The sequence below is a fragment of the Triticum urartu genome, chromosome 7 (genome assembly GCF_003073215.2).
Source record: "Triticum urartu cultivar G1812 chromosome 7, Tu2.1, whole genome shotgun sequence".
In the NCBI taxonomy this organism is placed as follows: domain Eukaryota; kingdom Viridiplantae; phylum Streptophyta; class Magnoliopsida; order Poales; family Poaceae; genus Triticum; species Triticum urartu.
In genome coordinates, this window is record NC_053028.1 from 59,542,663 (window position 1) to 59,557,080 (window position 14,418).

The 14,418-nt window shown below is 41.3% G+C and overlaps 1 non-coding gene across 1 annotated transcript; it reads right to left on the bottom strand.

The window, feature by feature from the left end:
- Positions 1 to 9,443: 9,443 nt before the first annotated feature.
- On the bottom strand, positions 9,444 to 9,517 carry TRNAW-CCA. Its single transcript has one exon. It is a non-coding gene; the product is annotated as a tRNA-Trp (tRNA).
- Between the last annotated feature and the right edge of the window lie 4,901 nt (positions 9,518 to 14,418).

The window sequence follows — 14,418 nt, forward strand, 5'->3', positions numbered from 1 at the left end:
GGACGATGGTCATTGGGGTGTATCCGCGTGGTTCATGGTGGGATTCAATATTAGAGACTATGAATAGGATGCATCGGGAATATAGGTCCCAGCCTGAAAAAGAGACTCTGTATGATAGATGGGAATGCCTTGGGAGTATGAGTTGAAGCCCGAACTGTGGTGTTTCGTGTGCATTGTATATGGGCTCTCACAGGTTGACATCTGAGTTTGTATGTGGATGGAGTTATATGTGGGCTTCTTGAAGTTTGTATGCGGCATATTTATATTGTTATCTGCAGCATGGGCGTCTTGTCCGCCTCCATGAAGAATTCATCCTCAATTCACAAGATAAGTATGCCCACATCAGTTGGTCGATGAGCCATCGCCAGTCACTCCTTGCACCTACTTGCATGACTGGAGTTCATACAGGCTCATCTCAACTACTTCTCTACAACGTGAATAGACAATAAAAAAATGTCTTATCATTGCCGACGTTCTTTCCACCCTGAAATTGACATTTCCTAGCGAACGGTCGAATAGAACAGGGGCCTCAGCCAAGACCATGATGTTCTTTTTTCGATAAAGGGCGCTTTTATTAACTCATAATGTAGCATCAAGTGGATACAAAGCATAATGAGTGACACCCGGCCTCTGCATAGTTAGATGCACACAGCCTTAACGAAGAGTCTAGCAAAGTATGTAAAAAAAAGACAAGTCGGCAACAGTAAAGCCATATGAGTCCAAAACTATGCCAATGTCGACGGAGGAGGTGGACCGATCCGGAGATTATGTTGCACCCATGTTGGGTAAAAACCTCCCTGGCCACCCGCTCCAACCGCATACACACCGCCTTGAACAACGATTGATACTCCGTTCGCTGTAGCGTAGACCACATACGAAGCCAGTGCGTACAACGGTAAATGACCTGCATAGAAGAAGAGGTTTTTCCATTAAAAACACAATCGTTTCTATATAGCCAAAGTGACTATAATAAGGCAGACGCTCCCACCCGTATTAGCGTACTAAAAGTATTTGGTATTCCATCAAGCCAGTGACCATATATATTGGCAGCACTTGTTGGTGGATACAAATTGGACGCTATTTGGATGACTGACCATATAGAACGCGCGAACTTGCACTGAAAGAAGAGGTGTTTAATTGTCTCGTCATGAGTACAGAAGCTACATTTCTTACTTCCTTGCCAGTTGCGTCGAGCGAGGGTGTCTTTTAGCACAACTCCTCTCCGAAGATACCACATGAAAATCTTATTTTTTAGTGGCATCTTTGATTTCCATATTAGTTTATTATTATTCAATGGAACCTCTGAGTGCGAGAGTGCACGGTACATAGAGCAACTGTGTAGGACCCAGATGTAGTGAGATTCCAGCGAAACACATCCCTCCCTTGTGTCAAGTTAACCGAATCCAAACGGGATAGAAGATGTTGCCATGACGCAAAGCGGAGGCCAACCAAATCCCTCCTAAATGATACATTTAGCGGGGAGGAGCTGAGCACGTGCGCAAGAGTATCATTCTTATCGCGTACAACTCGGTACAAGGCCGGATATTGTTCCTGAAGAGTGGTGTTTCCTAGCCACATGTCCTCCCCAAAACGTATCTCGGAGCCGTCCTTTATCGCGAATGATCCAAAGCGGAATAGATATTTCTTTACCGCCATCAGACCAGACCAAAAATATGAGTCACCAGGTTTCCAATATGCCTGGGACAACGCTTTTTGGCCTAGATACTTATTGCGCAACAGGGTTTGCCAAACACCATCCTCGGTAAGTAGCTTGAACAGCCATTTACTGAGCAAGGCATCATTCTTAACCTGGAGGTCTTGAACACCTAAACCTCCCTGGTCTTTTGGTCGACAAACCACACTCCATTTTGTTAGCCCATACTTTTTATTTTCACTATCTCCTTGCCAAAAGAATCTGGATCTAAAGTAATCCAGTCTTTGCAGAACCCCTTTGGGAATTTGAAAAAATGAGAGCATGTAGAGAACCATGTTTGTGCGAACAGAATTGATCAAAACTAGTCGCCCTCCAATGGAGAGCAACTTGCCTTTCCAACTGCTCAACCGTTTCTCCAATCGCTCTTTAACATGTGGCGCCGTTGCCGGGGAGTGAAGCGCCTCTGGTAGGTGGAATTTGGTAAGGAAAAATTTATATAGTGTGCTGAAATTTACTGTCACTTGTTACTATGGAAAGTAATCCTCTAAGGGGCTTGTTCGGGCTATCTTCACTCCGACCAGTAAACCAAAGAGTTGCTCCTCAACCTATTGAACCTACTGAAAATGAAATTTTTTACTTTGAAATTCCTTCGGGTATGATAGAGAAACTGCTAGCTAATCCTTTTGCAGGAGATGGAACATTGCATCCCGATTTACACCTAATCTATGTGGATGAAGTTTGTGCATTATTTAAGCTTGCAGGTATGCCCGATGATGTTATCAAGAAGAAGGTCTTCCCTTTATCTTTGAAGGGAGATGCATTGACATGGTATAGGCTATGTGATGATATGGGACCATGGGACTACAAACGGTTGAAATTGGAATTTCATCAGAAGTTTTATCCTATGCATCTTGTTCATCGTGATCGTAATTACATATATAATTTTTTGCCTCGCGAAGGAGAAAGCATCGCTCAAGCTTGGGAGAGGCTTAAGTCAATGTTATATTCATGCCCCAATCATGAGCTCTCGAGAGAAATGATTATTCAAATTTTTATGTTCGGCTTTCCGACAACAATCACTCCATGCTCGATACTTCTTGTACTGGTTCCTTTATGATGAAGACTATTGAATTCAAATGGAATTTATTGGAAAGAATTAAACTCAACTCTGAAGATTGGGATCTCGACAAAGATAAAGAGTCAGGTATAACACCTAAGTTTGATTGTGTTAAATCTTTTATGGATACCGATGCTTTCTGTAAATTTAGCACTAAATATGGACTTGACTCTGAGATAGTAGCTTCTTTTTGTGAATCTTTTGCTGCTCACGTTGATCTCCCTAAGGAGAAGTGGTTTAAATATAATCCTCCCATAGAAGTGAAAGTAGTTGCACCTATTAAAGTTGAAGAAAAGACTATCACTTATAATGATCCTATTGTTCCTACTGCTTATGTTGAGAAACCATCTTTCCCTGTTAGGATAAAGGATCTTGCTAAAGCTTCAACTGTTGTCAACAAAAGTAATATTAAAACGTATACACGCCTGAACAAGTTAAAGTTGAACCTAATATTGCTATTGTTAAGGATCTGTTGGCTGATAATATTGATGGGCATGTTATTTACTTCTGCAATGAAACTGCTAGAATTGCCAAGCCTGATGCTAAAGATAAACCTAGACCTGTTATAGGCATGCCTGTTATTTCTGTTAAAATAGGAGATCATTGTTATCATGGCTTATGTGATATGAGTGCTAGTGCTAGTGCAATACCTATTTCTTTATATCAAGAAATTATGCATGATATTACACCTGCTGAGTTAGAAGAAATTGATGTCACAATTAAACTTGCCAATAGAGATACTATTTCACAAATTGGGATTGTTAGAGATGTTGAAGTTTTGTGTGGGAAAACTAAATATCCTGCTGATTTTCTTGTTCTTGGTTCCCCACAAGATAGCTATTGTCCCATTATATTTGGTAGACCCTTCTTGAACACTATTAATGCTAAGATAGACAACGAAAAAGATGTTGTTACTATTGGTCTAGGTAATATGTCTCACGAGTTTAACTTCTCTAAATTTCGTAGACAACACCGTGATGAGGAATTTCCTAGTAAGGATGAAATTATTGGTCTTGCTTCTATTGCTGTGCCTCCTAATGATCCTTTAGAACAATATTTGCTAGACCATGAAAATGATATGTTTATGAATGAAAGAAGGGAAATAGATGATGTATTCTTTAAACAAGGACGTATTCTGAAACACAACTTGCCTGTTGAAATCTTAGGGGATCCTCCTCCACCCAAGGGTGATCCCGTGTTTGAGCTTAAACCTTTGCCTGATAATCTTAAATATGCTTATCTTAATGAAAAGAAGATATATCCTGTTATTATTAGTGTTAACCTTTCAAAGCATGAAGAAGAGAAATTATTGAAAACTCTGAAGAAGCACGGTGCTGCTATTGGATTATACTCTTGATGATATTAAGGGCATTAGTCCCACTCTATGTCAACACAAAATAAATCTGGAGAAAGATGCCAAACCAGTTACTGATGGTGCTAGAAGAGGTCAACGACGATATGCAGGTTGAGGAGCGGATGGCGGGCGCCCAGATCTGTGCTCCAGAAGATGTGGCACCAGTGGAGCAAGAAGGTGGAACCACAACCTCAAAGGCTGGACTAGAAGGTACGCAAGCAGTAAACCATAGTAAAGGAAAGTGTAATTCCGTCAGGCAGAGCATTTTTGGTCTGTTTAAGTGTTAGTTATCCAGGATCCAGATGCAATCTTCATAAGTTCTAGTTTGCAGTTTCCAGTACAGAACAATGCAGCTTATGGAACCTTTCAGTGATCAGCATTCAATACTGGGTTCTACAGTCTTATGTGTATGCCAGTGAAAATTATATATGTCATTATAATCAAGTTGTGGTTCTTATAGATTCTACAGGATTAGGTATTCGAAAAAAAAAAGATTCTACAGGATTATGAGCAATCGGTCATCCTAAATGTCACATCAATCATACACAGCGATCTATAGGTATTCTTTTTTTCGATTATAATAACGATCCATGTTAGCTAAAGTTTCAGAATTGACTCAATAGTTTCTGAAAATTGGCTGTAGTGTTTTGCCACCACACCACTCAGGTGTTGATGCAGCTGCATATTGTGTAAAGTCTACCCTGTTACTCATAGCATTAGCATCTGCCGGATAACTTTACAACTACATCGAGTGTACTCGTAGCTCAGAAGCTACATACTACATCGTTACTCATACACAAAGAACACAGTTGTCTGTGCTTCAGCTTTGCTGTAGCCGCAGGATGTGGAAAACAAAACATAAATATATTCATGCATAATTGTGTATTTCTCTCAGGAATTAACATAAAAAAATTGTATGGACCTCATTTTCGCGTACGATCACGCACACAAGTGCAGCTCACTAGGAGGAAAATTGAGACCTCGCCAAGTTCTTTTTTTAGAAAAGGAAGACCTCGCCAAGTTCTGAATAAGAAGCCACACGCAAGTGCATTATCGAAAACGAATATCATCACACATACATGAATGATTGTTCAAGCTTCGTACATAGAGAAGTACATCTGAGCTAGTCGGAATGACAGCCAGACGACAATCATGGCACACCAACGTAGGGAAAGCAGCAGCTTTGTTCATGTACGGTGGTCGGCTGCTGGTACGGACATCATGTTCTGCAAGTCCTTGGGGAGAGTACTTTGGACCTACAGCACATTAGTTCTTACTAATGACATTTTTCCATGTCTTGGGCTTTCATAGTCTATGTCCTGCTCATACGTATCAACACTGGCGTTAGAATTAAACGTGAACCATCAATATTGAAAGGGAATTTAGGTGGAAGAAATATTTGCTCACATGTTCGTCTGTACTAGCTAGCTAGTCATGCCATATATGTTGTAATTTTCTTAACTACTTTTTTTTCACTAACTAGTAATTTTACATGCACGAATAAGACATGTGTGACTTTGTTTCTGGAGTTTGGCAAATTAATTAACAGAGAAGGAAACTGAAGTTTGCCCATACCTTCATATTGCGCATCTAGTTCTTATGCAAGATGCCCAGTCGCTGCTGCAGGCATGTGGGGAGTGTCTTGATAGCAGGGCAGTTTCTGATGCAGAGAAATTGGAGATATGGGTATATGCTTGTGGCCCATCCTTTAGGGGTGACTGGGATCTGCATCTTTCATGGTGGGTAGACTTCATGGACGGGAAAGATCGAGAAACGCTGACGTTAAGCTCTGCCGTTGTTTTAGTTTTTGAGATTCTAGAAATGGATAGAGGAAATGCTCTTCCTTGCCTCCAGTTGATGAGGATGACACTGCCCCTTGTGAAACCGACAATGCTCGCTCGCCCTGCTGCGGCAGCCTCATGCCGAATATGGAGTCAACCTTACTACGCTCATAGATTTGAATTGCCCTGAGAGATTCATACGCATTGAAGATCTCTAACAAGCTTTCACAACCATTTATCTCTAGAAACTGCATGTTTTGCAAGATCTGACTCCTTTCTGAAGATGTTGATGGCTCAAGAGGATGTTGTGCGTATCTAGAGCTTATTGCACCCCGAATCTCTAGGTTCCCAAGAACCAAGCTTTGAAACTCTTTCTCTGGCCGGTGGACAAGTGTGCCGCATCTTATAGCATACAAACTTTCGAGCTGGACAAAACAAGCAAATAGCTCGAATACAGATGACTCAAAGATGATTAGAATCTTCATTGCCATCCACCAGCACTTGACTCAAACTATGCTTAGCCGCTGCTGAGATTGCTTCCCTGTCTTCATATGTGACACACAGATCCAATGTGGTCAATAAAGCCACACTACTAGCAACGCACATGTGAACTCTGGACAATCCTCGATATGGAAAAACTGGAGGTTAGGGAAGGTTGATTCCCCTGGTAATGATGTCAAATTTCTACATTTGAAAAGAACCAGTGTACCAAATTGAGGAACATTATCTCCCCGTCCTTTTCGTTTAGTTCCTTCAAATGACTCCCATCCTCCAAAACTCCAAAAGGATTGAAAGTTGAGTTTCTTAAATACTGGAAACGCTGACAATGCTTCTGGCAAAGTGGTAAATTGTAAACGATGCCGTCTACAAACACAGTAGTGACGCTACTACTGGCAGCAAATTTCATCTTGAACAGACATCTTTTTGCCAGCAGGCATGTACCTGACAGCAAACCTCATGTTGAGTTTCTATTCTTGATGCATCTCACTCCTAGTCCTAGACTACTAGTACAACTTCAAAATTCGTATCAGTGTCTTGCGTGTTGTTCTGTTGTTGAGTCATATAGGATGGCGAGTAGTCATGTACATGTACATCTGTGTGTACTCAGACTATCTTGTATCCAGTAGTAAGTCTACTCTTCTTACCCCCTCTCCTCTACCTTTTGTGGCCCATCTATTAGCTTTTTGACCATCTTTGAGTGATAGCGAGACGGCTCTATCTCTTTTCACAAGTACAGCCGTAAGTACAGTTGCGGGCGTCAACGATCAGCAGTACTGAGCTACGGAAAGTCTATCGAATTATAGCTACGGAAAGTCTATTGAAAGGACCTAATTATTGCTCTATATATCAATATAGTGGGGCTTCGTTCATAAGATTTATAAACTCGAGAGCCATTTGGCAATTGAGATCATAGAAACTGCACTCGCGCAGCAAAAAGGAAATTTCTGCCAATTCGTCTTCGTCAGAGGAGATAATATAAAAAAAAGTATGAAAATGAGTGTCAAATCAGGTTCGGTAGATGAAGCATATAATAAGAGAGGATTGTTATTTTGAAACGGTAACATGGGATGGGGTAGCACGGAAAAGTAAGCTCTGCTCGCTCACTTTTGAAAGGAAAGGAGACTGATCTTGACGTCGGCGTTGGTTTTTCCAACGAAACGAATCCGTTTTGGATTGAGATTTCACATAAGCATTACACAATGATCCGCATTAGGCGGGGAGCAGCAATGATACCGCTGGCCGGGAATAAGTACCTATCCCTCTACTACTTACGATGTTTTCCGTTCTATTGAAATCCTGCATCGAGCCGATGTTTGATCGATACTGGGCACATCCATCACATCAACTATTTCACTTTTCTTACGCATTTATTGACGGACCGGTAAACTAGACCCGAAAAACTCCTAATTTTAAAACGAAAGACCCATCACAAAATTATGGCGCAACACTATGACGAGCGTTCTCACAGGCCGGCACCTCGATGCATCCGTCTCAAGAGTTGTACACCTTACATGTGTTTCACGCCATAATCTCTCACTTTCTGCTCCTCCATCTGTCTCCATCATATAATTGATCTCACCTCTCATGTCTGAGTGAAAAAACCATATTTGTTAGTATATATCAAGGCCGAGAGGACACGTTCCTCTCATGTCGAGATTAGTATTAGGGACCCTTAGTATTATTATTTGGTTACTATACGTACATGCAGTAAGACAATCAATCTATGCTCTCATTCACATTTCATTCTAGCACTGACGACTCCAGCCCTATCTATCCCTAGAAGCAAATGGACCCTAGAAGCAAATGGAGTAAGTCCGATGGAACACTCGGATTGGAAAAGATAATTATACTTATAGGCATGGATGAAAAAAAAGCTTGGAAACTAGTTCAAATCGAACTCAAAAGCAACTAGGCAATCCAACTTCCATTGAAGCAGCTTCCCTGGAACTAGCTGCCATTGTATCGGTTGGTGCCATTTCTTCTCTTGGAGGCAGGGCAATAGATTAAGATTAGGCGGTAAGCGAAGGAACTGTAGGGCTTAGGGCTGCGGGTGAGCGCAACTTCAATAGGTCGAGGGGAGGAAGAGAAGAAAAAGCAGCTATTTCACCTGGTGTCGTAATAACCACTGTTTTCGAGTTTGAAGGAATAAGCGCAGCAGAGATCTTCTTTCATTTAAGAAGAAGCCACCGTAAAGAAGAGGAAACGAGGCGTTTAAGGGACACTGACTCCCATTATTTTCTCCAGGCCTGCTTTGGCTAAATCGACGGAGGCTTAGCTTATTATGTTTCGGGCGTTTAGCTAGCTTAGAGAATAAAGAAATCTATCTCTAAAGGGGGAGCGGTACGACTATTTTAGGTTAGAGGAAGGTTGAAGAGAAAATAGCTAAATTAGCCAGTCGGGTAGGCAAGTGCGGGTGGCTGTGGTCAAAGTGAATATGTCTTGTTTCGGTTAGCGGTTTCGGCTCTCCGGCACCGAAGTAAACTCTTTCTATTGCGGGGCCTATGGAGTTTGGGGATGAGTGCTGACACTTTACTGTGCAACATTCCTGTTTCTTTCATTCCCCTTACTAGATCAAAGAGGGCATATGTGGGGTTTGAAGATGCCTGGACCTTACCACCTTATTCTAATAGCCCGCATCAATGCCTCTGCCCAGAACATAGGAGCCCCCTGGGTTCAAGATATCATATCAATTTTCAACTACTGGGAAAGAATTGGGGTGCGGCAGGAAGAAATGGAATTCTCAATAAAAGTATAAACAGGTCTTCCCCACTGCTGCATAGAATCTGAGCTGGGTGGAATTGAAGTTCGGTTTCGATCAAGAAACCCCTGCCCGCTTACCTTAAAAAAACGACTAATGATCAACCGATCACAGAGGTCCTTTTCCAGCAACTTCAAATCAGAAAGCCCCGACTCCCATAAAGAATGCTTGCAGATCTTTCTTTTTATTACGATGACGATATGGACCTCATTACTGTCTCATTTTCTTATATTTATATAAGTTCTTTTTTTTTGGATTCGACATAACAAGAACAGAATCACGCTCTGTAGGATTTGAACCTACGACATTGGGTTTTGGAGACACACGTTCTACCGAACTGAACTAAGAGCGCTTTCCGGGAGATAAAGCAGTAAAGAAAAGGATGATTTTTGTACCTCATGCATATAGAAAAATGAAACTCTGAATTTTGTCCAATTTGAATCGATCTCAATTGATCCCTCGTTACTGCCCATAGGAGAAGTAATAGGTAGGGATGACAGGATTTGAACCCCTATCTTGTTTTCCACATCATAATTTATTCCTCCATCTATATACAACTTTCTTGTCATTTCTTCTTTTTGGTTTCATATAATAAATGATATACATCTGAAACCCAACCTAACGTATAAAGAATGAATATTTATCGGTAATGCTCAGGAAGAAAGAAGGGGTCATCTTTTTGATTTTTATTCCACCCTCATGTACCCTTCTTTGCATTTTTTTCTAAAGCCTGTTCAACCTCATATCACCTAGAACAAGTCATGGACTTCTTCAATGAAAGAAAGTCTCATGGAAACGTTTTCAACGAAATAAGAACCATACATAATAGATTTCTTGATCTTTTTATTTAGGAAAACGGATTTTTTCGCAGTTTTATCTTTTATCCTAAAGATATGCAGAACGAGTGTATTATGAAATGTTTGTTGTCTAGCTTTGCATACATCGCTACTTAATCGTTTAGTGGTTATCGATGAAATTACTTCACCATAGAGAAAATATTATGGAAGTTTATAAATCTTATGAATGAAGCCCCACTATATTGATATATAGAGCAATAATTAGGTCCTTTCAATAGACTTTCCGTAGCTATAATTCAATATACTTTCCGTAGCTCAGTACTGCTGATCGTTGACGCCCGCAATTGTACTTACGGCTGTACTTGTGAAAAGAGATAGAGCCGTCTCGCTATGACTCAAAGATGGTCAAAAAGCTAATAGATGGGCCACAAAAGGTAGAGGAGAGGGGGGTAAGAAGAGTAGACTTACTACTGGATACAAGATAGGGTATACAGCTAAAAGGGTGAGATAGAGGAATGAAATGAGCCAGTGAAATGGTCCACGACCACAAGTATTGAGCTATAACCATAAAACTTGGGGAGTGCCTCAATAAAATCCATTGAAATAGAAGACCCAGGTTGTAATGGAACAGACAAAGGTTGAAGAAGACTAGCAGGAAGGGTGTGCTCACTCTTGTTGAGTTGACACACATTACAGTGAAGAACAAACTTGGAGGGAGAAAAATAAACCAGAAGGGACCCATTGTTTCTGTGCAAGTCGAACAATGATGGAAAAGCATCCAGTATGTAGCCGACATATGCCAACAACCCAAATGCACATATGCTAGTTAAGTTGAAACTCCTAAATTAAAGCGCAAGCAACAAAACTACTTTTTGGAAGGCGCGGAGCGTTGAAGAAGAGCATAGCTCGATTAACACAACTAGGGGCAATATGGTTCATTTTCCTAGAACACCACAACAAATGTCCCTACTAGCTGTTGCCAGTGAAGTTGAAACCATGCCTACCCCTCAACAAGCCTCTAGCTCTTATCCTAGGCCTGAACCACCCGAACCTCCAATTACCATACCATTGGTACTGAATACGACCACCACTCACACCTATTCCAGACCTTTAAACCCCTGACCACCTAGAACTCTAGTAGCAAAGCAACTAAAAGACCCAATCACAAAAATAACCCTCTCTATACCCCTCAAAACCTTGGCACGAACACTTGTTTCCAGCCACCTATGGCCTTCCTCACAGCTCAAAACATGATAATATTAGACCTAATCCTGCACCTCCACCACCACAACCAAGACCCAATTCAATACCAAATATCCAATTTTCCCAACCAATACATTTGCCCTATGCTGGAAATTCCATGAAACCAGAAGTGCCAATATATACTTACATTAACCAACTGCTTCCAACTCAACAACATGACCCGTACCAATACCTGCAAGAACAAAGGCCGCAAAATCAATATCAATATGGGCAGCAGATACATCAACCTCCTAGAGTTTATTTTCCAATATTTGAAGGGGCCAGGTCTTGGATACAAAAGTGTGAACATTATTTTCCGGTGTACCAAGTTACGGATTGGTACAAGGTAGAACTTTCGGCTATGCACCTTAGGGGGAGAGCTGAAAGCTGGTACAACAGTTTCTTAGTGAATAGGGGACAAGTATCTTGGCAAGAGTGAATTCAAGAGATTGTAGAGAGGTTTGAGGTAAGAAATGTGGTTGGTGTAGTTGATGAGTTTAATCACTTGAGGCAAAGAGGAAGCCTAGAAGAGTACAACTCACACACAATTGGCAGAATTGAGGGCTGCCATGTTGAGGTGCAATCCCTATTACGATGAAAACCTTTTTCGACAAAGTTTTCTTGGGGGTAAGGGTATTGTAAATAGAGATAGATGTTTCGTCCGGCTCTAAGAAACAATTCAGCAACCCCGCTCTTCCCTTTGCCTCTTCCACATCTATTTTGGAAACTTGATTTGGTTGAGTTTGAAGCAAGGATCTAATCAGATAACGCTTTGTTCTCCAATGAATGGAGGTGGAATAATTTACTGAGATAGAGAAAGCTACATCTCGACTTTATTTAAATGAAAGAAAAAGGTTAGTCCTGCTCCTAGACTTCCAATTCCATGTAGTAGTAACGGAAAGGAACAGGTTTAGGAGAACTTTTTTTATGTCTTTCTTATAGCGATCGCTGAAAGTCAGTCAATGCCCTGGCTTCAATGAATGAAGACCGATGGGCTACGAAGTGGAGATGATGTCGTCGTGTCATTGCTCGTGATGTCTTCACCAGGATTTGACTTACCAATGTGAAAGGTACCGTGCCAGTGGTTCTATCATTTAGATAGAGAGTGATCTTTCCTTCTTGTCGAAGAAAGATATGACGTTGGGAAGGGAAAGGGAGTAGAAACGTTTTCGTAGCCTTGGGGCGAAGGGCTGGGAGTTCCGTGATCCAGTTCTTTGAGCATAGATAGGTTGAGGATGGAACTCATATAGCAATCGATGTGGAAAAAGGCAACAGCCGAGAATACAAAGCAGAAAAAGCGAGTGAGATCTTGACTTTCTATTATCATACAACATAGAAGTATTTAATCAAATCAGAAAGAGCCCTGGGATTTGACCAAAACAGCATAATTGAAAGCTCTCGTCTCAGTCGCTCGCCTAAGAAAAGGTACCGGGTTGCTCCGTGATGACGAATAAGCAACCCAGCCCAATCCTTGCTTTCATAGAAAAAGGTGAATTTACTCAAATATCCGTTCAATGACTCAGTATTTAGTAATCAAATCATGCGTTTGTTAGATCATTTAGTGAGAAATAAAACGAGAATAAAGAGAGAGTCCTCACCTCAATATCAACAACAATGACCTGGCAAGTGAAGTAAAGTAAAAGCAAAGTAGAGCCCGGTTGATGTCAAACGTTTTCAAATCTTACCCACCATATCCATTCATGCATGTTACTAGATGAAATGTAAAAAAATAAAGCAATGATGGTTTTTATCGGAGCCACTTTACAACCGGTTTAGCAACTTCCTCATGCCCCTACGAAGGAAATATTTGGAGTTTGACAACTGGTTGACGCCGGTTGATACTCGAATGAATATATCGCCGGTAGATACTTGCTTTTCTAATGAGGTAGACACTTTTGCATGTTAAGGTTTCCACTTCAAACCATCCATATTTACACTTCAATTTCTCGTTGTTGACACGGTTTACACTTGACTTCATTCAAACTGACACTTATGTATCTATCTAGGCGGGCGGGCACTTAACCAAACTCAGGTTGACACAAACTATACAAAAGTCTTAATTAAGGTGTTTTTTTCCGATCAACCCGAAACTCCGAACAGAACCGACCCTGACTAGACCTTTTCCCAAGCAACTCCGAATACTGGAAAATCTGAATGAAATTCGATAAGAAAAATCAGAGCATGTTTCTAAATTTGTGATAACTACTTATTTATGAGTGAGAAATGCTTCATGCGAGCACCCTTGGCGGCCTGCTTTTGAGACAGGGAGGCCATGCTCGTATCTATGCTTTTCATCATTGGTCTGGTCTACTCGTACCCCACCCCACAAGGTACATCTTCGACTACCGTGCTTCTTATCTTGACGCTATACATTCAGTTCAGTCAGTCCCAGACTTATCCTTCAGAAAAAGGTAATCCACCCATATTGGACTGTTCTTCACCTGGACTCGCGGATCCAATACCGAATTCTCTTCGCATACCGGCCTGCTAATTCTGGGATTAGCTGTTCTCAATGACTGGTGGATGCCTCTTTTCTACCTTAGAAATCCTTTTTATGTACCTTCTCCCTCTCTACACCTTTTTTCCGTCTCGCCGCCCAGAAAGACCTATAGAAGAAGGAAGAATTCAATCCGTATACTCCAAGCGCCGTAACTATCGCACTTTCCAAGCAACCCTCCAATGAAGAAAGTGCAATTGAAACAATCAAGAACGGAAAAATAATTAGACTCCCTCGTCAATTGTTTGGATTGGAATTAGGCTCCTCTACTCTAGTCGTCCTCTTCTATTTCGGGCAGTAGCTCAGCCCATTCCGGGCCTTCCTTTACTGAATCTATTAGTAGTTGCACTTTTCAACATATGCCTTTATTTAGGCATTGGTTGTAGGCATCCCCTTCTCTTCAAGGAATTTCTGCGCCCGGTTCCTGATCAAGTGTTGGAAAAACCGGAATATGATGCTTTCTACTTCAGCAGTAGGGTTGGCCTGAAGCCAGCCCATAGAATAGAAACGGGCGTGTTCTACACAGGAGTTCTTGTAGAACATGTTCCAATCAAACCTCTTTCCCTTCATCTCTGGTTTTCAATACGAACAAGTGTCATCCTCTTCTCTCATCGTTTGGATGGAATACCCACGTGGAGCTGACCTTCACTTTTCAGAGACAGGGGCAAGCCGATAATTTGTAGCCTCCCTGGTTATTTTCTGGAAATTTCAGTAGAA